Below are 24,259 nucleotides of genomic sequence, written 5' to 3'. Positions count from 1 at the left end.
AGTCGTTCCATATTGTCCCCAGCCCTCTCAGTCATTCCATATTGTCCCCAGCCCTCTCAGTCATTCCATATTGTCACCAGCCCTCTCAGTCGTTCCATATTGTCCCCAGCCCTCTCAGTCATTCCATATTGTCCCCAGCCCTCTCAGTCGTTCCATATTGTCCTCAGCCCTCTCCATTGTTCCATATTGTCACCAGCCCTCTCAGTTGTTCCATATTGTGCCCAGCTCTCTCAGTCGTTCCATATTGTCCCCAGCCCTCTCAGTCGTTCCATATTGTCACCAGCCCTCTCAGTCGCTCCATATTGTGCAGCCCTCTCAGTCGTTCCATATTGTCCGCAGCCCTCTCAGTCTTTCTATACTGACTCTGTCTAATGGAGCGAAAGACAGTGGGTAATGTTTGACGAAACACCCCTGAGCAGATAATGTTACATGGGTTTTTGTGAAAAGCATGCAGCAGCAAGCTGCTTCACATGAGCTGCTTCACATCTGTTTCACATAGGCTGTTTCACAGGAGCCCTAGTTCTAACACGATGAAACTCCGGTACCATCCAATGCATTTTGCGTTTTAATTAAGGAGTTAATTTCATTGCGAACATAATATTTAAATAGGCACTGTTTTATATCCTTTGTTACTGCACTGCCCTGTTAGATTGTGTAATGTGTACACCCTACGCCCCTCCAGAAAGAGGTGGCACTGGAGTGTTTGGCTACGATTCTCCACAGGGATCAAGAGCTGGTAGGAGGCCACTGCCTTTCTCGTGCTCGCTCTGTACGTCTTAGCCCTTTATCTGCTGCCCTGTGGCCCGCAGTTTTACTGCCAACTCTAACGACTACAACCGTAAGACAGGCCCTGGCCAACACAAGCTTAAAATGATCAGCAGTCGCGCTTTTCCTCCGCCTGTGTTCTTCTGGAATCGACTTGGTACGGTCTAACCCTTCTAGTAGCCAATTTGCTCCATAACATTTAGAACAGGCAGTGTGGATAAGCGACAGAATGAAACTACTGTGGAGCAATCTCTTCGAATTGAAACACTCTGATAGTATATGGTCGACTGGCAGATGGTGCAAGTGCCGTAACATTTACTGGAGCAGGTATTCTCAGGGTAGTAACCCCGCTATTGCGATACAAGTATAGGAGGGTGATACAGAACTCGCCAGAGTGAACAGAAGTTCCCCACAGAGGCAGTGACAAAGTATGGGTGCGGGCAAAGGGAGCAGCAGGTAGGAGCGGTGTAAGCGGGACAGAGTACTAGCAGGGAGCCGAAGCAGGAGAGGCTAGCGTGGAGCAACGTGGAAAGAACAAGACAGGCCTACCGGAATGACTTGTGACGGACCAGGCCAACCTCTGTCTATGCATTCAAAACACAACTAGCTACTTCCTCATGGAGATGAAAATAGAACTAAAAATTCAGCGGCCATCTTAACATGGTGTCACCCGTGTATGGCACTACCTGTGGCATGTTCCATATCAATGCTTGATAGTAATCAATGTTTCCACATTCATAGGAACACTTCATGTACTTGCTAGATCCTGTCCCTCCTCCTCCTTCAACCCCTCCCCCTCACTATCTAAAATTCTAATATTTCTAGAAATAGTGTCACACATATTGCCATTTTTGAAAGCTCTTACCAAAGGTGTATTGGGGTGGCTTATAATTCTGATGTCAGAGAAACACCTTGCTGCTTCACTCCCTTTATGATGACATGCTGTTGTGTTAACGTTCCTTTGAGGGAAGTTCTTAGCCTTCCTTCCTCCCTTCTGCTTTGTCTCGCCTTATATGGTGCTGGACACTCTTGTATTCTGTTTCCTCACCCTAGTCGCTGCTCCATCTCAGCGGAGTTCAGTTAAGAAAGGGAGACCTCTTGCAAAAGGAGGGTCGAGCGACTAGTCCTGTAGTTTGCAACCTTTGGTTCTCTGGATGATTTGGACTATAACTACCATTAACCCTACTCATCGTAGTCAATTGTGAGGGATCCTAGCAATGATAGTCCAAAACATCTGGAGAGGCACAGGTTGCAGACCCCTGGACAAGGCCCTTTTGCCTCGTGTGTCACCGAACTCTTGGATCTCCGCCCCTGCTTTCAATCCAGTTCTTCTAGACTTTATCCCACGCGACAGCAAGTGCTGTGGGTTTAGAGGCGAGAGGAGACCTCTGCTCATGGCCATCTTTCTCCGAGTGAGCACAGGGACCTGTCTGCCTCGCTAGAGTTGAGAGAAAGCCCTCCTATCGATGAATGCCAACGTGCCATGGGCAGCCATCCTAATCCTGCGATGCGTGCGTCTTCTTTGGCAGGGCCACGTTGCCTCCTGGCATCTACCTGAATACATGTCCTGTGGATGTCCTTTCGAGAATGGAGAGGAGGCAAACCTCCCCTCTGTGCAAAGACCTCCTCTTTGCACTCCCATGAGTGAGTCTCACACCACGGTGGTTGTCTTATGCTTCGTCTTGTGGTAACCAGCAACAGCTTTACGGAAGCTGTTTAGAGAATCCCAAACAGCTACAGGTGCATGCATTCACAAGTCTAACCATTAGATAAGTCAGACATATTTCTCTGAATGGAGGGTTCAGGGTCAAGAATTCTCCACCACTATTGTTTCAGTCAAATGTATAAGTACGAAACTCAGGTACTTAAGATCGGAAGAACAGCCCTTAATATCTGGATGAATAAAGCATGGCTGTGTTTGCCCTGATTCCATCATTTAGCTGTGGTACACAACAGATGCCAGTGTCCATCCAATCCCGCCATGATACTGCTCTTCACCATTCTGCTGCCACCACACCCCGTCCCCTTTTGAGGCCTAAGTGCTGCACTTTTTAGGAATCCACACTTCACCTTCTATCTTTTCTGCTTTTTGTTTCATCGTGAAGGAACCACTGCAGGGTTGCAACATCACTCTGATACCGAAAGCCTGGCGCCGCATCAAAACCTGATGAGTTGTGGCCGTGGAGATTGGGGGGAGGGAATTTCATTTTGGACTTTGTGAGAAGAGTTTGGAGCTTGAGGGGGAGAGAGCAGGGTATATATTTCTGAGAAATGAGCAGGGATTCTCGCCCTTGCTCCGACCAATGCCTGATGAATGCCTGACAAATGCCTTGCCCTGCCTCGATGGGCCCTGACGTTGATGACCAAACGTCATAGCAAGCCACTGAGCATAGCACCTGAGCATGTTAGATTGAGGTTTGGAGCATCTCCCAGCGTGCCAACCAAAATACTAAGGAATGTTAAATGGGTGACTGCAACCTTCAAATTTCAAGTAGCCCTTCCTCTCAACCAAAGGTTTTTGCCTCCCATAACCCTCAGCAGGTAGCTCATGGTAATGTCTGGAGTTTACAGACCTCCCCTTTCTTCATCTGCCAACTCTCAAATTGCATTGCTCGTGAGATACAATGTATCCATGTGAGACACAGAGAAAGAGAGAGAGAAGAAGAGGGACAGAGAGAGTGAGACAGGGAGAGAGAGAGAAAGAGAGGAATAGAGAGAGCGAGACAGGGAGAGGGGGAGAGAGAGAGAGATCGAGACAGGGAGAGAGCGAGACAGGGAGAGAGCGAGTGAGAGCGAGAGGGGGAGAGAGAGAGGGGGAGAGAGAGAGAGAGAGAAAGTGAGGGGGAGAGAGAGAGAAAGAGAGAGAAAGAGAGACAGGGAGGGAAAGAGAGAGGCAGCATCTGACAGGTGGCATTGTGAGCTAGAGAAATGGGCCCTGTCTGCAAATGCCCAGGGATAGGAGTGCAGGGTTACGGGTTGTTTTGCCTTGTAGAGCCTACTTCCACTTCTCTGGACCAACTGACTCCTCTCTATGATCTCTTACCACCTTACTCTACATACGCATCCCACCAATAGGCATCAGTCACTGCCTGCCTTTAGCATATCACCACTACCAGAGTCACGGCTAAACTCTACTCTTTTGCCCCGTCATTCTCTCCCATATCATCTGCTAATCTGACCCAAAGTGCTGTAGTCTAACAGATCTTGGGCTCCTCCCTATGGATAAACCACTCCCAGGTTTCGTGAGCAAGCCCTAGAAAGCAGATTGGTACACAGGAACCGGGCACTTCCGACATGCTCCCGTCAGCACACGCAGGGTTGGCATCAGCCTCTCCTACTGTCCAACTACTCACTCCCATCCCTCTTCTCTCTTATAGATATCGATGCGCAGCAAGGCCACCGATAGTGTCAGAACAGCACTATCCAAGTCCACTAACATAATAAGAGGTGGAAGGGGCTGTCCATGCATGTTAATGGTGCTGCGGTGGGCTGTTATCACTCACGACATCCTGCCGAGCGGTGCATTACGACCCCCTCGGGTAACATCCATTGTGCTGAGGGCCAGTATTTAGGGTGAAATAATGTGCCATACTGAGAGGTGGGCGCTATTGAAATGGAGACTCTATCCCCATGCAGAGTCCATCTTTGATTTACGTGGCATGGCAGAGCCGGCAAGGAGATGAGGCCTGGAGTGGAGCACTTAGACCAGGGAAGTGGGGCATTGGCCTGCGGGAGGGTTCAGGTAAGTCTGGGCTATTGTACGGGAGGTGTGCAGATAGTCTGCGGCTGGGGGCAGATGGGTGCGACAAATGGTGGGAGAAGAAAAGAAGGCAGAATAGACAAGGCGGGTGTGAGCACCTCCCAACTTTAATACCTTCCTGGCTTAATAGCTCACATGTTAACTCTTGTCTATGACATGGGCAAGCCTACATTTTGCATGTTCGAATCCCAGTAGTGAATCTAATGTAGTTGGGCCCACCGCACTGACAAAACTATCTGTAAATGCCCACACAGCGCTGCTGAGTGGGCATTTAGAGATTAGGGCGGGCCTAGTTGCCCCTCGGGCCCTACCCTGTCTACGCCTCTGGTGACTCAGCCATTCACCCTTCTAAAAACCATATCCCACTCAGCTCAGGCACACAAGCAATAGGTCTGTCCACAGGGCACTCACAGGTCTTCCCCTCTTGCAATAGCAAAAGACCTTTGGAAAGAGAAGGGCCATGAGCAGTCTCTTCATAGCCTTTGTCTGTCTTACCTGGGCCATTTCTGTCCATATATTTTCAATGGGGCACTGTTTTGTCTGTGCTCCCATGCACTGCCAACGTTTCTGCCAGTGTGCACGTCTCTTGAGTTCACTCTTGTCTCCCATGTTATGCAGCCATGATCCTGTCTGCCAAACCCATTTTCAATCTCCGCCCCTTACAATGCCCTATGCCCCTTCATGAGTTTACCACCACACTCATTCTCTTTTACCACATCTTGTCGGCATCTGCGGTTCCTTTGCCCCCTGTCTGCCCCGAAACGATACACAATGTGATCCAGGTGATGACACAACACTACGACAGATTTCTCTTCTGGTCGCCAATGGCCCAGACCCTATAGGAGCAGCAGGCCTAGTATCCTCGTCCAAATGGCCCCCGTCATTCATGCCGCCTAATGCAGAGGTTTCCTTAACATTAGTTGAGTGTATATATATGCATATATATATATTGTCAGCCCCTAGACTGAGCTCTGCTTCATTATTGAGCTGGTGCTGTTGGACTAGAGCGGGCTGGGCTCTAAAAATGACAAAAGGCGGTCAGGAAAAAGGTGCAGGTAGACAGATGAACAACACCTCCAACTTTAGCCAAAACTTGCCCAAGCACTCACGACCATTTACTAAGTTAAACATTATTTTCCTTTATTTTATCAAAAGGTTGTGCAAAACATAATAAAAAAGCATACATAGCAATACCTGGTCAGACCAGGCATAAGGCACCACTCACCCCAACGGGTGGAAAAACGCCACGCGTTCCGCTCGATTTGCGAGCTTCCTCAAGCTTGTAGTTGTTCCCAACTAGTGTGTTCTCGTGTTTATATTAACTCATAGGCCATGTCATGTGCTCCTCCCAACTGTTGCTCACGCGTCACATGATGCACAGTTCAAATTTTAGTGAAAGAGAACTCTATGCTTCTGCATGCCGGAAAATCCGCCATCTTGGAGTGACTAAGGTCTAATAGACCGTAAGTGTACATCTAAAAATGCTAATAAGTTATTTTAAATTGAACTAGCGCGTGTAGATAGCAAAAACAGGGGGAGTCAACCACGACATGCATGCCTCACATGCCTGAGCGAGAGAAAATGTATATCAACTTAATGACGAGATCTCGCGCCAGTGCGCATTGCAATATTTGTTGCCTCACCGCGCGAGAAAAAATTCTCTGCGGTGTGGCAAACAATCCGCATGAAGAGATTCGACAGAAATAGGGAGCAGAGTTCTCTCTGTCTCTAAGAATACCCAGTCGTCTATGAGCATTATGACTTAAAGGATATAGCGTACAGGATTCTCTCCCTCTAGGAATACCTCATATACCTCTGCCCACTATCTCCCCATCTCCCAACACTATGCAACCGGCATACCGATACTGGGCAGTATTTCACTGAGTGATCAATTATACCATCTTTAGAATAGATGAGTATTCCGCCTGTCATATAAAGTGACATGTGCATTTGATTAATTCTAAAAGTGCAAAGTGATACATATGTATATAAATTCATAGAAACATGACTGAGAATAAGAAACATCAGATCACTACATGTTGACCCAGCTTAAAATCAATTCTGTTGAATTCTGTTAATTCTGTTAAAGAATCCTGTACGCTATAACCTTTAAGTCATAATGCTCATAGACGACTGGGTATTCTTAGAGACAGAGAGAACTCTGCTCCCTATTTCTGTCGAATCTCAGTGTTCTTAGAGTAGTATAAATAACCTCTTTAGATAAAGTTATCAATTTGGACACTTGTCCTAATATTTTCAAATCATGCTGCTTTAATCTTGCACTAGCACTTTATTTATACACTGAGGTATTATCTATCTATAGTACTGTACCACTCCATATGGGATGAGAGGTGTCTGTATTTCTGTTTGAATTCGCTTCAATCCCCAGTATATGCACTTGCATATTCCTGCCGAGTTAGGGACTAGCAGGTCCAACATGCATTGCGCCCTACCCATCTTTGATCTAGTGCACTTGCTATATAGATAAAGATTCCCTTTCTTTCATGCATTGTGTGGGCTGGCCTCACTGATATTGGGCTGTAGCCGCTGTATTCGTTTTTTCTGTACTCATCCCTTCATGCGGATTGTTTGGCACACCGCGGAGAATTTTTTCTCGTGCGGTGAGGCAACAAATATTGCAATTGCGCACTGGCGCGAGATCTCGTCATTAAGATGATATAAATGTTCTCTCACTCAGGCATGTCGTGGTTGACTCCCCCTGTTTTTGCTATCTACACGCGCTAGTTCAATTTCAAATAACTTATTAGCATTTTTAGATTTACACTTACGGTCTATTAGACCTTAGTCACTCCAAGATGGCGGATTTTCCGGCATGCAGAACCATAGAGTTCTCTTTCAGTAATATTTGAACTGTGCATCATGTGACGCGTGAGCAACAGTTCGGAGGAGCACATGACATGGCCTATGAGTAAATATAAACACGAGAACACACTAGTTGGGAACAACTACAAGCCTGAGGAAGCTCGCGAGTCGAGCGGAGCGCGTGGCGTTTTTCCACCCGTTGGGGCGAGTGGTGCCTTATGCCTGGTCTGACCAGGTATTGCTATGTATGCTTTTTCATGATGTTTTGCACAACTTTTTGATAAAATAAAGGAAAATAATTTTTAACTTAGTAAATGGTCGTGACTGCTTGGGCAAGTTTTGGCTAAAGTTGGAGGTGTTGTTCATCTGTCTACCTGCACCTTTTTCCTGACACCCTTTTGTAATATATATATATATATATTCAGTGAAAAAACTTTGTTAAAGGGATGTTATGGTTCAAAGTAAAACCGAAAAACCCCTGAAATTTGGCAGTTATGGTAAAATAAGCAACCATAACTCGCGCCACCGTGCACTGCTAACACTAACACACAGGGCATCAAAGATGACATCACAAATGTCATTGATGACATCACTGATGACATCACATGGCTGGCTCTCCCTTTTTTTCCTTTACTGACATATCTAAGCCACATAGTTTTCTTCAGTAACAGTCAGGAAGTAAAAATTGAAAAGCTACTATATTTGTAGACTTAGGGTCAAGTCAAATCATATGAAACATATACATAGCGGAATACACAGGCTTGAAAGAGAGCAATCCTTTCTGTGCATGAAGATAATCATTAGGGTTATCAGCACTTTCTCATAGTTTTATTTTTATTACTCTACCTTCCCTGTATATGCTCATATTTGTATACATTATACTCACTCTCCTTTCCTTTGGGTGCAGTCACATCATGTGATACACATACATATGGTAAGTAGCAGCTTTGAAACAGAGCAATAGTTTCTCTGTTGTTGTCTCTTTGTGTTTTGTCTGTAATAATTATGTATTAAGTGGGTTTTATTATCTACTTATTACATGTTTCACAGTACGCAAAACTCTAATAAGAAAGCAGTTATCATTTCACTATTCAACATGGCAAGATTATGAATATGGCCCCTTCATCATGTATGCTGCACACACTGCCTATGTTTCTGCATGAGTAGCTTAGTATACTGGATAGAACTTCATAATAGAATGCTATTTATATCAATGCATTGCTTAATGCACTAATTAGCTCATGATATTTATCCCAATGATCCTTGACAGTTTTTGGTCAGCATTATAAGAATCCCTTGTACAGAGTTTTTATGAAAAGTAAATGCACATGTGATGTCATCAGTGATGTCATCAATGACATTTGTGATGTCATCTTTGATGTCCTGGGTGTTAGTGTTAGCAGTGCACAGTGGCGCGTGTTATGGTTGCTTATCTTACCATAACTGCCAAATTTCAGGGGTTTTTTGGTTTTCCTTTGAACCATAACGCCCCTTTAACAAAGTTTTTTTCACTGAATTTCATAGGTTTTTAGTAGCGCAACTTAACCATAACGTCCCTTTAACACATTTTTTCACTGAATTTCATAGGTTTTTCATAGCGCAATTTAACCATAACGTCCCTTTAACAAATTTTTTCACTGAATTTCATAGGTTTTTCATAGCGCAACTTAACCATAACGTCCCTTTAACAAAGTTTTTTCACTGAATTTCATAGGTTTTTAGTAGTACAACTTAACCATAATATCCCTGACTTCATATACATGTAAGATAGAACATACTGAACCCCCACGTAGTGATTTTGATGTCCGCGGACTACCGCCATGTCCGCAGACATATCGAGAATCTGAGCGTGGTGAATGTAAATTTAAATAGTGTGCCCCATTTCCCCTTTGAAGTTGGCTCTGAAAAGAGCCGTTTTTTTGTTTTTTTTTACAGATGCTTGACAGACACCTATTATTTTGTATTTTTTTTTCTTGTTTTTTTTTCTTACTTTACTCCTAAAATCTTCACATAACCTTCTCCAAAGCAACCCTTACATTCCAAAATAGAAAGGCATTTCCTCTAAAAGATAAAGAGATGCCATCTTCTTTAAAATTAACAGTATCACTGGCATCAATATTCTCATTATTACAGAAGAACATACCAGCTCTAAGCATGAAGGCACACATGCCTCGGTTGATGACACACCTAGCAATGTTTTGCTGAGGACAAAAAACTGAACTATTGTCCCATATTGCCCTAGGTAGTAATCCAGAAAAAATTACTTCCGCATTTGGAAGGATCTTCATTACGGCTTGAACCAAGCGTCGCAAATCAGCCAATAAAGAAGGGGCACTGACGTTGCCCAAATGGAAAGCACCATAGTGCAAAACTACCACATGCGGACTGTTCATCGTGGCCATATCCTTACAAACGTGTACAATTCCCTGTACATTGCAATCAGGCACAGTGCTCCACACCACCTCCACTCCTTTCACATCAAAGTTCTTTTCAACATGCCTGCATCGAGCGTACTGTTGTAAACCATGCACAAACATATCTCCAAACACCAACACCCTGACTTTCTCTACTTCTGCCATCTTCACCACACACAGTCTCTTTCAACACAAATCCACAACCTCGACATCTGATTGGCTAATCCGTACAGTCTTCTTTCCATGTTGGATTTGCTGGAAAAACCCGGATGTAGCACGCCCTGTCCACGGACAGCCGCGGTGTCCGTCGACCGCGTAACTCTTCGACACCCCTTCTACCATTTCCACTTTACTCTCTGTGCCATTCCCTCATTGCATACAGCTAAGCAGTCACACAATATGAAGAATGTCCTCAGAACACCGCCATTTTGTTTATTTTCGAACATTTCAGGACAATTATCATTTCACTATTCAACATATTAACATTACAAATATTATACTTTCATCTTGTACGCTGCACACAATGCTATGTTTCTCCATTAGTAGCTCAGTATACTAGATAGAACCCCATAATACAATGCTATTTATATCAATGCATCATTCAAAGCACTAATTACGGTATATTTATTGCAATGATCCTTGACACTTTTTTCGCAACATTATAATAAAAATCCCTAGTACACAAATTTAATGAAAAGTAAATGCACATGTGATGTCATCAGTGATGTCATCAATGACATTTGTGATGTCATCTTTGATGTCCTGGGTGTTAGTCTTAGCAGTGCACGGTGGTGGCGCGAGTTATGGTTGCTTAGCTTACCATAACTAGCGAATTTCAGGGGTTTTTCGGCTTTACTTGGAACCATAACGTCCCTTAAACAAACTTTTTTTATTAGCACGCAAACAATATACATAGATGTAGTGTAAACAGCAAGTTCTCACAGATGGCTTTACACAGAATGTTGCAAAGTAAGCATTTATGCTCGTTCACAGTGAAGGTCAGCTGCTTCAATTTTTTTCTCGCGGCCCGGAGAGGCCCACGACTCCCAGTATAAGGTTCTATTTTGTTTTTACCTTGACAGACAGAGATTGTGCTGAAAGACTTCTTTTGAAGAAGTGTAGCAAAAACGTAAGACACGATAAAAATGAAATTTCTGAAACAAAACCACTTTTGTATATTATACCACTTTGAGAAAGATCGTTGGCACACGCGGAGTCGTATTTTGGGACTGCACTACACTTGGACAATGGAAAATGCAATTATAATTTAAGTAAGCCTTTAGATTATTTTATACCGGAATATAATAACAATAGCATGGCATTAATGCCCGTTGAAGTTGTACTTGTTCGTTCAATGTGACATATTCTTTTCTACCGCGCGCTATCACCGCCGAATTGATCTCCTGTCGTTTAGAGGGCTCTGAAAAAGGCAGACGACACAGGGTGGGTTAATAGAAATAATTTAACCGGTCTGTAGCAGGTCAAGCGCTCTACTCGCTGTGCCACTTCACTGTAGCCGGTCAAGTGGCACAGCGAGTAGAGCGCTCGCTTTGACACCCGTGCACAGCTTCCTAATGCAGGTTCGAATCCCGGCACGGCCAAACTCAGCCTTTCATCCTTCCGTGGTCAATAAATGAGCACCACACACCGTGGGTAATAATAAGCAGCGCTGAGATACCTGACGGTTCTTAGCGCTATATAAATGCGAAAATATTATTATTTTATTATTAAAATAATAATATCAAATAGTTTCACGCCCTAATAAATAAAATGAATATTTTTAATAAAGATCGGCTGGTGAGACTAATTTATGTTTTTTAAAACAGGTATGTTGCCCCATTTTGCCAATGTCACGATTTTCAGACTCCAGCGGATGGATTTCTCAACTGCCAGGTGCAGCTCCATGTAAGCAACTTCATGACCCTCACCATTTTATGGGACAATCGCCAAGGACCAATATGCCCTTACGCAGCACTAGCGGCTAGAAGCAACATACCAACCATTATGGTGGTCTAATGCCTCGTTGTTGGACCAACCTTCCGATTATCAGTGCAACCATTTACTGCTTTTATCATAAACCAACAGCCTATCTACTGCAAAGAAACAGCGCATGGCTCATGATAAACTTTTGCTGATCGACAGCAGAGACAATTGCAAATCGCTGAATATTCTCTAAACATTTGATGACAAATAAATGTACTTTACAAAATTTACAATCTTGCTGTTTGCTTTTAAATCACAGTTTCATATTCCGAATTGTGGCGCGCTGTGTTGTGACATAATGTGTGTTGTCTTCCGGGTTCTGTGTAAAGTCGCGTAGGACTGGAGACGACTGGGCGCATTTGATGACACACCCTGTAACGTCACGGAGAGAGGCGGGAATATGAATGCTTTCATAATGTCAGGCTTAGGGGCGGGAGATATGATTTAGTGTTGCAAAAGCAAGTCAGCCATGTCAATAGCGCCAGTCATAGGATTATCACATAATGTCGGCGCACACCAGCCTGATTTATCGTTTCTTTAGTGGACAAAAAGTCGGGTGAGGCCCATAGGAAATTGTACTATCAGCGGACAAAAGGAGGGTTTGTAGAACACTTTCAACCTGACAACGAACAATACAAACAACGTTCTCAGAACACCCCCATTTTGTGTAATTGCAACCATTTCGGGACACCGCAAGTGTTCTTAGAACACATTCAACTTGACAGATTACAATACGGACAGCGTCCTCAGGACACCCCCAGTTTGTGTATTTACGAACATTTAAATACACGCGAGTGTTTTTAGGTCAATTTTACCTTCCTTGCGAACAAAAAGGACACATACTCCGTCCACTGAACACCCCACCATTTAGTTTATTTACAAAATGTCAGAACAGCCGTGTTCTCCGCGGACAAATCGAACACAACAAAAGCGTATAGCACATAAAAAAACAAAACATTGAACCTATCTCATACTTCCCCACCCTCCCTAAACAATCTTACACACCAACACACTCCACTAAATACAATTTTTAATCCAAGTTTCACCGTGCTGTACGCGGTGGACGGCGAATACAAGATGGCGGGCACCACAGAAAATCTGACGCGCTCCACGCCCCACGCCGTCCAATCAGAGAACACGTTGCATGATGCAAGCCTATGGGCCAATCGGGGTGCTGTCCGCGGAGCGAACAGGGAAGTCCGTCCGCGAAGCGAACACAGATATCACTAATTTTTTTGCCTTACATTTTGGTCATTTTTTAAAAAAATACTGGACGGATTTACACCAAATTTGCAAAAGCACGCTTTCGGGACCAAGCCACCGCTCCTGCCGCAAATTTGGTGTAAATCCATCCAGCGGTTAGGGCTGTAGCCGTGCGCAAAGTTTTTTCCCATTATGTCTATAGGAAAAAACAAACGTTTTGGGACCCCCCCTATAACTTTGCCCCCCCCTCGACCAAACCTCTCCAACCTTTGCAATTAATTTCAGACTGGGCCATATACTTTTTTTGCAAAGTTTGGTGAGGATTCGTCCAGAGGGAGCGAAGTTATAAGCCACCCAAAAAGTGCTCTTCCTATGGAAACATCAACTTAACCATAACTACATGGACGCTACCGCGTCCATGTAATATATATATGTATATATATATATATATATATATATATATATATATATATATATATATATAGGGCCACATTACACGAGTATGGCGGTGTGGGAACAAATTGGCAGTAACGGAATTACTGCCGCTTTTCCCGCTCCGCCATAATATGAGAATCCTGCTGGAGGTAAATCTTCCCACTTTCCGCTGAAAATAAATGGGGATTAACTCCACCACTGCCACTTGTAATCCGGCAGTAATTCTGCCAGAAAAGGTGGCAGTAACGGCAATTCTGTGGGGCAGTACTCCGGCCGATTTACCTCCGGAAGAACACCCAACTCGTAATGAGCCCTATAGTGCAGTCTGCCGGATCTTCCATGTGAGGATCACATTCTTTGTTGCACACCATGCCTGGGATGACGGGTGTTGCGTAGCCGTTTGTTGCTGAATTTGTGTAGTAGTCGGAGAAGTGAAGGGTTGCAAACACCATGCACAATGGCAAAAGGATTGCCTCACTGCTCAAGCATTGGGCTCACCAGGAAACGGCATTTGCGATGAGGTAGCTCACAGTCATAAGTCACCCTCCCCGAACAGTGTATGCCAGAAGCAGCATGAAATAGGATGGCGTGGAATGGAATTTTGGAAAATCAGGCCATGTTCTTTAGTATATGCACGTCACCGGATTAGGCAACAGTGTAGTGACATCACCTCAACATAACTTAGTGGACTGCACAATGGCACATGGCAGTGGCCTGAGGCTTTGCTAGGGGAGGAAGGAAAGAGGGCTAAAGTACCGGGTCTTTTGGTTGTAGCCTCAGGGGCTCCAACCCAAAGACTAGCTAGCCGAAAGTCCTGACAGTCCTGATATTAGCGTAGCCCCAGATCTTTTCTAGACCGAGCAATACTCCGAGCAGTCACATTTCCTGATGAGTTCCACACAGTGATGCATGAAGCGCATGATAAACAGTGTGTCTCACTCTGTTCATGACACCCTTTTCCACTTGGCATGCCACCTCAAGATGGCTCTATAATGTTATAATGAGTTGCACTTCCACACTTGCATTTGGTTGAAATGGCACCCAATTTGAGGTGCCAATAGATGACACCTTGCTTTCTGCGTCGGGATGGGCTACTCCTGAGACATGTTCTCAGCCACTGGTGAGATGCCTTCCATTCCGTGAAAAGCAAAAGAAAAGGTGATGGCTGGAAGGGTTAGAATTAATCGTAACCTCTGGCATAGCTCTTATCAACCCTCAAGATCATCCGTTCTTCAGCTTGCCAAGATATTACAGAAAGGGGAAAGGCCATATGCAAATCAGGCTTGGTCCCACCCCAAAAGGGGAGTCCAGCACAAACTGCTAAGTCACATCCCTTCAGCACGCCACCACAAGCATCCACGGACATGTTTCAGTCTCTCTGGGCTTCATCCGAGAGGATTAGCTTGGGTTTCTAGGCACACCAGGCTCGGTACCCATGTCTAGACATACCCATCCCACTCGGGGTGACTAAATGCAAACGAACGAGGTGATGGCGGAAAGGTTTAGAATTAATCTTAATATCTGGCATCGCTCTGGGCCACCCTCCAGACCATTGTTCTTCGTCCTAACATGCCGTGAGAGAGAGACAGAGAGAGAGAGAGGAAAGACCACATGTAAATTAGGCTTGGCCCCACCCTAAAAGGGGCAGTCCAGCCCAAACTGATTGGTCAGATCTCTTTCAGCCATTGCTTCTTTTGTTGTCCTCCATTCTGCACATTCCTTCGTAGTCCGTGGATCAGCGCCATTTGCTGGCATCCATGTTCTCCTTCTCTCCATCGGACATTTGATGGATAAGTGTATCTGACAGTACTTGTTTCTCAGTTGTGGCCACTCCTTCAAGACCATCTGAAGGAAAACGCTGTCTGCGAGGGACCCGCGGCTCCACATTGCACGAGCAGTTGATAAGATCAGAGCGATACGATATCACAGCGCTTCATGGTGTTGTTTGTGAGTCTATGCTTAGAAGCATGTGGAACTAAAGGAGATTTTGCAAGAGATTCAACAAGCAGGTGACTATTTAATATCTAGGACTGTAACATCATTTGTGAAAACGAACCTAACTACTACAGTATGGAGATGATTTATTTGTTAAGAGCCCTGAGGGAGAGCCCAAGGCTTGAAACACATGTCAACTCAAGAGACTAACATTAAATTAGAAGGTTAATACCACACCTTCTATTTTTTGGTATTACTGAGATTTATGAGAGGTTTGTCTGCAGATTGAAACCTAGTCACCCAAGTTGTCTAGTTCGGTTTTGGGTGGTTTGGGCAACAACCACATCTCTCTGCGCTACTGTGTACAAGGAAGTACTAGCGACTAGCACATAGAAAAGGTTTTGGTTCCCCATTGTGTGTATTTTTGCATCTGACAGTACTCTATTCTCAGTTGCAAACACTTCTTCAAGACCAGGGACAGAGCGCAGAAGTGTTAACCCGTGTCATCATTTCAGGTCTTTTTCTATTGCTTGTGGCTGCTCCTCTCTGTGATACAGCAGTCTCGCATGTGGCTGTGCTTCTTTGGCCAGTCGAAGCATATCTTCATTGCTGAAGCCAGGCCTTTTCAGCCCCAGTGGCGGTGCTTGTCGAGGAGTGTTTGTGGCGGCCTGCTGTCGGTGCTGCCATCTATGTCAGTTGTGGCTGAAGGTTGTTCTGCCTTAGGCATGCTTGGTCCTGGAATGGCTGGCAAACTGGCCTGTTCTGTGGATGTTGTTGCCACTCTTGGAGTTCCCGGCTTTGCTTCATCTGAGCTGCTTGTAGCATGGCATTGTATCTTCAGCAAGTGTTTTCCGCATCCATCTGCTCTTGCATGACATGTTGCCCTGGTTGACATGTAGTGATTGCGGGTGCTGCTGGATCTTGTCGTCGCTAGAGGTAGACTTGCTTGGTTCGTTTCCAGTTAGCAAGGGGAGTTTGGTTTGGCTAGGAGCTGCAGTTGGGTTGTGGCCATGCATATGGCCGTTTCTTCCTGTGTCAGACCGATTTCTGATTGGCAGGTAATGGTGATGGGCATCCGTTGTCGGGCATCAGTAAAGGCATGGGTTCAATGGTGGCTTGGAAAGGATAGCACAGCCAATGTGTTTCTGTCTATAGTTTTGCGTCACCTGATGGTCCGGATGGGTGGTTGCTACTGGCTTGCACGTCTGGGCCCACCAGGACAGCAGGTCTGAGGGATGGGACAGCGTGTATACATGTACCAGGTACCACACCCTGACTGTGAGGCTGCAATCTGTGGTTGTTGGTGGATGGCATCATTATAGTGTGCACATTGCCTGCCTGTGTTAGAATTCTCAAGCTCTGGTGTCCCTGGACCACCAGTTTGTAGGATTAGGTTAATTGGTAGATGTATGGCGTAAGTGACCAGCCTCTAGATGGCAATGATGCAGGTAGCATTCCTTCTCGCCTGGTGCGTCAGTATGCCTACTTTTTCTCTTTATATTTCTTCTGGGTTTGCACGGTGACCAGGTGTGGTAGATAAGGGATATATGTATTTAGTTATGCTACTTATTGGAAAGCCCCACACACCCGCATGCCTCAGAGTGATACAAGACGTGCCTACCTCCCTTCAGACTCAGGCTCCGCATGGCATCCTTGTTTCGGGCAGCTGGCACAGGGCAGTGGAAATGGGTGACGTCTGTTTGACCACTCCCCCAAGCCCTGCAGAGTCACCTTCTGCTGTTTGGACACAGATTCATCGCAGAATCCAACGAGATGGTGTTCACAGCAGCGCTGGTCAAGCGGCCATCAGTGCCAGCATATGTCTGCCCGGATCTCGCACCCGGCCTGCCTCATCCCTGACAAGGCTTTCCTCTCAGACCCAGCCTGCCTTAGAGCTGTGAACTGGGTTGCCCAGCCTTTAAGATGAGTAGCAATACCCTGGAGATGGATGGGGTTGCAGATTTTATTCATACATCAATAATCAAAACGACTCAGGTAGTTTGGCAAAAGGGGAGTCTATTTTTATTAACAAGTATATAAAACAGGGAGTACAACGAACATCAGCATTCGTTTGGTCCTCTCACTCAACTCATTTTAGTAGAAACGGAGGTTATATTGCATAAAATCGTCAGCAGTGACGTATTGACCTGCGTCACTACCTACTTGACAAACTACAAAACCCATTGACGAAAGTGATAGTCTCTAAGTGAATATCTAAGTATAAATTCCATATCAGTATAGAACCGTGAAGGAGAGTGATAGGGTACTTAACATCAGGTGGGGCAACTAAGCCCTCCCCTCAAAATGGCCACTATGAAGGTCACTAAATACATGACGTTCCATTGGCTACACAAACTATAAGACCCCTAATAAGGCGGTCTTCTATAATTGGTTGGATTCTAACCCCGTCAGTATTTTTCCACCTACGTCTAGCAGCACACAGACTGAACATCCAGGTGCTAGTGGGCACATCCAAACACCAGCTTCCCACCAATTAATATACCAATCCATCATCACCTCAATGGTCCAGTGTCAATTATTGCTTTGAAGTTTGGCCTTGAGTTTGTACTGTGCTCTGAGAATTTGTAACGAGTGAAGGCACAGTCTGCCCTTGTGCGTAGGTGTGACAACCTCGATCATTCAATTTCTTCCTTCCACATGACTGGACACCATGAAATCGAGCCTTTTCATGTATTTAATATTATCTTTTAATAGTCCTCTGATGTCTTTTGTTTTGCTCAAGCCTTCTGAAGAATAGTCTTCTGTCCTTTCACACAATTTGTATCCAATGTCAGCCAATTCCTGTTTGATAATACTTTGACTTCTTGGCTCATCCAACTCCTTCTGCTGAGATTCATTTCTAATTAAAATTGCTTTTAACTGCTTCTATTCTGGAGAGTCATCACTCTTGTGGCTCTCATCTCTTCTCTGATTGCAATGAATCCCTTTATGGTAGTGTTAATTGTGAAGTGAAGCCTTCTCGTTCATGTTCAACACTGCTTTATAATGCATAGTGGAAACATCCATCTTTTATTTGTCCACATCCATATATATATATATATATATATATATATATATATATATTGGCGCTTGCCGCAATCTATTTACTATAAAGATTGAAGCCAGCTTTAAAGATTACTTTGCTGCTTGCGATTCTGTGGCATCTGTACACATATAAAATAGCTTAATATCTTTATCTGTTTCTCTGGAATAAGTTTCTTCATCTTGATCCCAAGATGTCACTTATCCTTGGTACCTTCTTGATGCCTTATGGAATATCTGCATCCTCTGGTTTCTGCATCTCTTCAGTGTGCGTCACTTCAGCTCAGTTGTGATGTCACCATTCATCGTTGCCCTTCATCTGCTCTGCTTCTTCAGCAATCTCATTCAAATGGCCATCATATTGTCTTGCTTGCAGGTGTGGTTTTCTCAATGGGTACCTTGCCTCCCAGATTCTCTTAGGTACTTGTACTCTTATGGGTACTACACAGAGTCCACGCTCTGGTCTTTGCTAGTTCAACTGTTCTACATACGTCACATACTTTGGTTCTCACTCTGTAGGTAATAAGGGCGGGCAGTTGGAGGGGGGTGTCTTGGTTCCTCCTCTACACTCCCCCCTCTGGCTTACTCATCGACCACTTTCTCATCATCTTTCACCTATGGACATCCTGGTCTGAAGAAATGTTTCTTGGGGATCCATATCTTTATAACTCCTTTCAGACAACCTGCTGATTTCACATGCTCATCCTTGTTCCGTGTTATGAGCATTCACTGTCCACTTGGACTGCAATAGATCCAACTTCCCACATATTTCTTATGGTTCTTTGGGTACAGGAACTTTGTTCCCTCAGGTGCACGTATACTGGCCTTCACAAAGTCTCTGATCTCTTCATCTGTCAGGTCTCTAGGCTTCCATCCTGGTTCAACATCAATCATAATCTTCAGCCTTATAGCTTTCTTTGCTGTCTTTTTGCACTGTGAGATTACTATCTTGATCACACAAAATCACAGCAATATCAACACGATCAGGGCTCCAAGAAACTTGAACATATCTGCCATCCACTGTGGAACCCAAGAGAAGAGTGATCCAAACCAGCTGTCATCAGCAATGTCTTCTACCTCATCTATCATCTGGCCATGGAGTTTCGTCAGCATGTCTATGGCCTCTGTCAAGGTTCCATTCTTGTCCTCATGAAAAAGTATAAATGTGCCACATGATTCCGCAATTTTTGCACAAACACCTCCATCCATAGCTGTGATCGTGTCCAAGATGTATCTATTCTGGAGAGTCATCACTCTTGTGGCTCTCATCTCTTCTCTGATTGCAATGAATCCCTTTATGGTAGTGTTAATTGTTTGCAGCAATTCCCATCTGGTTATCTGAAGCCACTTGGTATTTGCTCCAACTTGGATTCTTGGCATAAAGATCAACGTGAACACTGAAGAAGTTTGGCTGAACAGTCTGTGTTCATACGGGATGGAGTCAAAAGCTTCTATAGACTTGGCTGAGAAATAGTTCTCTCTCTTTATCCTCTTTATCAGCTCCACATATCTTTTCTTCCTCAGGTGAGCATCTGCTTTTGGGAAACTGTCAAGATCAGATTATTCTTTGGAATCACTAATGCTAGAATATGGACATTCACCAATGTGCATATGCCTCCCCAGTCTTTAGGTAGCCTTATGTAGGCCTTGGATCCACAAGCCCAACAATGATCCATGATAGCTGCTGTTCCATGCACCATCCGTGATGTATGAAATATTCCATTGCACTTCTGACTTTTCTTGTACCATTCCCTCTGAAACACAGCTTTGAGCTCTCCAAAGGCACTATTTGCAGGGGTCCTCCTCTATCTTCGACCCATATCAGTAGTTTAGAAAGTCTTGGCCACAACGGTTTGTACACCTCTTGTACATTCAAAATAGTGGATTCAGAATGATTAGTTACCATCCAGGCTCTGCAGATCACCACTCCTTTTTCCCATCCATCTGGTGATAACACTGATCCCCAGATCTGCATCTGACCTCTGTTCTTCCAAATTCGAATATTGTCTGCAGATTCTCCTGCAGTCTCCAGTTTTTTATTCACTTCCCTTCTGATTTCAGCTCCTTTTATTCCAGGTTTTACATATCTGGTCACAATACTCATTGTCTTTGCATTGTTTCTTGTCTTTATATCTTGAATATAATCGTCTTCAGCTGGATCTCTCCATTCGGTTGCCATTTGAGAGAAGCATCACTTCCCATGAACTGGCCTCTGGTCTTTCAAAGTGTTACATGTGAAAGATGATGTGCTGTGTGAACATCTATTTCAACAGCTATGAAGATCATCGACTTCCCCATGCTGTATGGCATGAGTGCACTTACGAAGAATCGCTCCTTTGAAGTTCTTCTCCCAACTTCCTTCACGTGTTGGTACCATATGTTATTTCCCAAGAGTGCCGTTATGTCCAGGTAATCATTTAATTCATAATTATCTTCCTGTGTGCCTCTTTTAGGTCTCATTCTTTTCATATGAGCTTCTATAATCATATCATGAAGTGTACCAACATAGCTTCTTCTAACTGAATTAATCACAGGAACACCCGTCCGGGTTCCCTGTTTAGGAGAAAGTTCAGCAATCCTTATTCTCTCAACAGGTTCTTTAGGTATGAAAATATCTCGAATAATCTCTATTTGGGATTTTGGGATCTTCTTTTTGAAACTGTTTTTGGGTCTATTGTCACTGGACCAGGTGTATTTGCATGTATTACTTGTGCAGGCTCCCCTTTTATCAACCCTTTACCTTGCCTGCTTCGCTGAGCCTGTCTTTGGCATCCAGAAATAGTCTCTTAGATACGTTTTGCTTGCGTGTTATTGCGAATGATATCCATCTCATGCTCAGGCCATTTGCCATCCTTCTTTGGAACAGGAATGACTACATAGGGTCTAGGCTGCCTAGTAGTTGCCACGCGTACATTTTCCCTCTGCTCAGAAACATGCACAGGAGTGTTAGCTCCATTTGCACCAATATAGAATGCGGTGGTCAGTGATAATGTCGAATCCAATAATGTGGACAGTCAAAATGTTGAAAAAAAAATTTCGAAAAAAATAATGTAGAAAAGCAATAATGTCGAATTTTTCGAAAAAAATAAATAAATAATTAAAATGTGTTTAATATGAGGGGTAGTAGTAAATGATATTTTCCTTGTTTATTTATTTATTGAATAAATAAATAAATAAATATATAATTAAAATGTGTTGAGTATGAGGGGTGAGAGGGTGGTGGGGGGTGGGGGGGCGACAGGGGGGTGTTGGGTGAGAGGGGTTGGGGGGACTCTTCTTGTTTATGTATTTATTGATAGTGCTAAATGAAATATTTTCTTCGACATTTTTTTTTCTAAAAATTGACTCTTTTCATTATATGTATAGGATTTCGACATTATTGTTTTCAACATTTTCTTTTCGACATTTTTGTAAGTCGACATTTTTTTTTCGACATTATCACTATGAACCATAGAATGCCGTTCCCACAGTAAATGACATTTACTTCTTGGACAATGTGGATGTCTGCCTTCATGCGATAATATAATATTACTGTTTAAATTTCCCATCTTGATTACCCAAGGAAGGAAAAACCTAAAACTTTAATACATCAGCATTGTGAACTGCTTCTTCAAGCTGCTAGCTTGACTCAGCAACTCATCCTTGATCAGTTGTCTGCTTACTGGATGACAAAAACAATGTTCTGTGTATCTCTGGAATCATCTTTCACCAGTCGAACTGTAGACACCTCTTTAGTATGAAGAAAAATCGACCTCAGTAAGTCTAAACAAGCTCTATGGCATAGATTATCTCCCAATCTATGCCTCGAATCTGCCTCAGCCCAGATGACATGTCGAATTGCTTTCAGCAGGAACCAAAAGTCTTTCTTTATCAGCAACCTTTCGATCTGTCCCTCGAAGGAAAGTTCCTACACCGACCTGTGATTTTGCTCAGAATAGATACTTACTTGGATGATAATACCTTCCAGGATACCATTAAGATTTGGAGTGTTTCTCGGATACCTTAGAAAGGTGCGCACATTAGTGTGCCTCCCAACAAGATGTGGATACTCTTCAATTAGACTAAAGAACCCTACACTGACTAGTCTATGAGCTTCTTCGTTTGATAGGGGCATTTGTACTCTCCTCACTGTACTCAGGTAGCTGCAAGAATTGTTCAGTGATGACTATGAGTAATCTTCTTATAACTTCTTCATTCTTAGGATTTTGTAAAAAAGCTGGAATGCGAGAGGTTCTCCCCACCAGCGAAGGGTAAGCACGCAGCACCAACTCGAAATAAGTAAGAATGTACCTAGAAAGGTAAATACTGTGTAACACCATAGGTAAATCCAAACAGGAACTCAGTATGGAACGAGTTTGGGTACTGTACACTTTTCCAATTGCTGTATCCAGGATCAGAGTCTGGCATAATCCTCTTCTTAGCAAGGCTTAAGCATGCCTCAGTCCAAAGTCAATATGCTACTGTGGTTTTAAGAACAAAAAGATCTTCTTTCACTCTGAAATGTCAGCACAGAGTGTTCAAACTAGTTTTCCTTGACCCTTTTATAAATGACTTAAAAGGAATGTCCCGAATCAAGCCACAATCCAATGATCTCTTTGTCTTTCTACTTGTCAGGTTCTGCGTCCTTCTTCCTCGTCATAGATCTCATCTGCACGTGCTGTGGTTCTTCCCCGATGCTTGGACTTGCCTCGTCGTTTAGGGTTGCGGGCAGAGGAGTATCTCCAGCAAAGAGTTTAATGTCCCCAAGAAGATCCAAGCACGCCTGCCCTGCACTTTGACAGCAGATGGCGTGATGTCTTCCACAATGAACGAACCGAAAAAACGGGGTTCGTCCCACTTTTTCCTTACGTGGTTGCAGATTAAAACTGCATCTCCTGGGAATAGTTGGGGAACACAAAGTTTCTGAGATTGGCCTGTCGAAGCATCTCCTTCTGTGTTCTGTACTGCTCTACACCCTCGTCTCTGCAGCTGTCCTGAAATGACAGAAAACCTGGAAGTCATACAGTTCAAATAATCATGTAATTCCAATCCTAACAGTTCTGCCATTGACTGAGCAGCACTTCTAACTCTGGATGGAGGCATTAGGGGGGTTCTCATTTGTCTACCTGTCACTATTTCGTGGGGTGTGAGATGGTGGTCAGAACCTGGTTGGTTCTTTAAAGCATATAATGCCAGTGGTAGGCAATGCAACCTCCCTTTCTTCAAGGTAAGCTTCAACTTGACTATTCTTTCTTTAAGCAGACCGTTGAGCCTCTCACAGATCCAATTTTCTTGCAGATGATAAGCCGAAGAAAACTTGTGCTTTATAGCAAGTAACAAGCAGATCTGTTCAAATATCTGATTCACAAAATGAGGAGCATTATCCGACTGCATAACTTCACATACTCCCTATCTAGGAAATACTTCCCGCACTAAGAATTTTGCTGCACAGGTAGAGTCTGTGTCTGTACATGGACCTGCTTTTACCCACCTTGAGAAGTGACACACTAGTACAATCAGGTATCTGTATCCATTACATACTTGTATCATGTCGACATAGTCAATATGCAAGTCCTGAAAAGGGCCATTAGGTCTCGGAATGACTCCCCTAACTGCGCGCAGTATATGTCCAGCCATGAATTGTTGACACACAATACAGTTCACTATAAAAAATGCAACATGCTGCATTAAATTTGGCACAAACCATTCCTCAGCAATAGTTACAGTGGGATTCTCCCTAGTTGTATGCGCAGGCTAATGTAGCTGTTCCAGCGCCACCCTTAATAAGGCTACAGTCATCACCGGTTTACCAGTGCTGTCCTGTCACCACAATGCTTCAGAGGGGTTTTAAGAACACCCTCTTCGCGTCCACAAATTATTTTCCTCTTGAGGTGCTTCCCCCTGGACCTCCACTAACTGT

General features: G+C 44.0%; 1 long non-coding RNA gene across 3 annotated transcripts in view; it reads left to right on the top strand.

Annotated features, from left to right (window-relative positions):
- The window catches only part of LOC138488428 (uncharacterized), a 614,677-nt gene that overhangs the window by 444,353 nt on the left and 146,065 nt on the right, over positions 1–24,259 (top strand). The window lies entirely within an intron of this gene.

This window comes from Ambystoma mexicanum, chromosome 9, assembly GCF_040938575.1.
Source record: "Ambystoma mexicanum isolate Mex_15411 chromosome 9, UKY_AmexF1_1, whole genome shotgun sequence".
Lineage (NCBI taxonomy): Eukaryota > Metazoa > Chordata > Amphibia > Caudata > Ambystomatidae > Ambystoma > Ambystoma mexicanum.
This window is presented reverse-complemented; position numbering and strand designations above follow the sequence as displayed.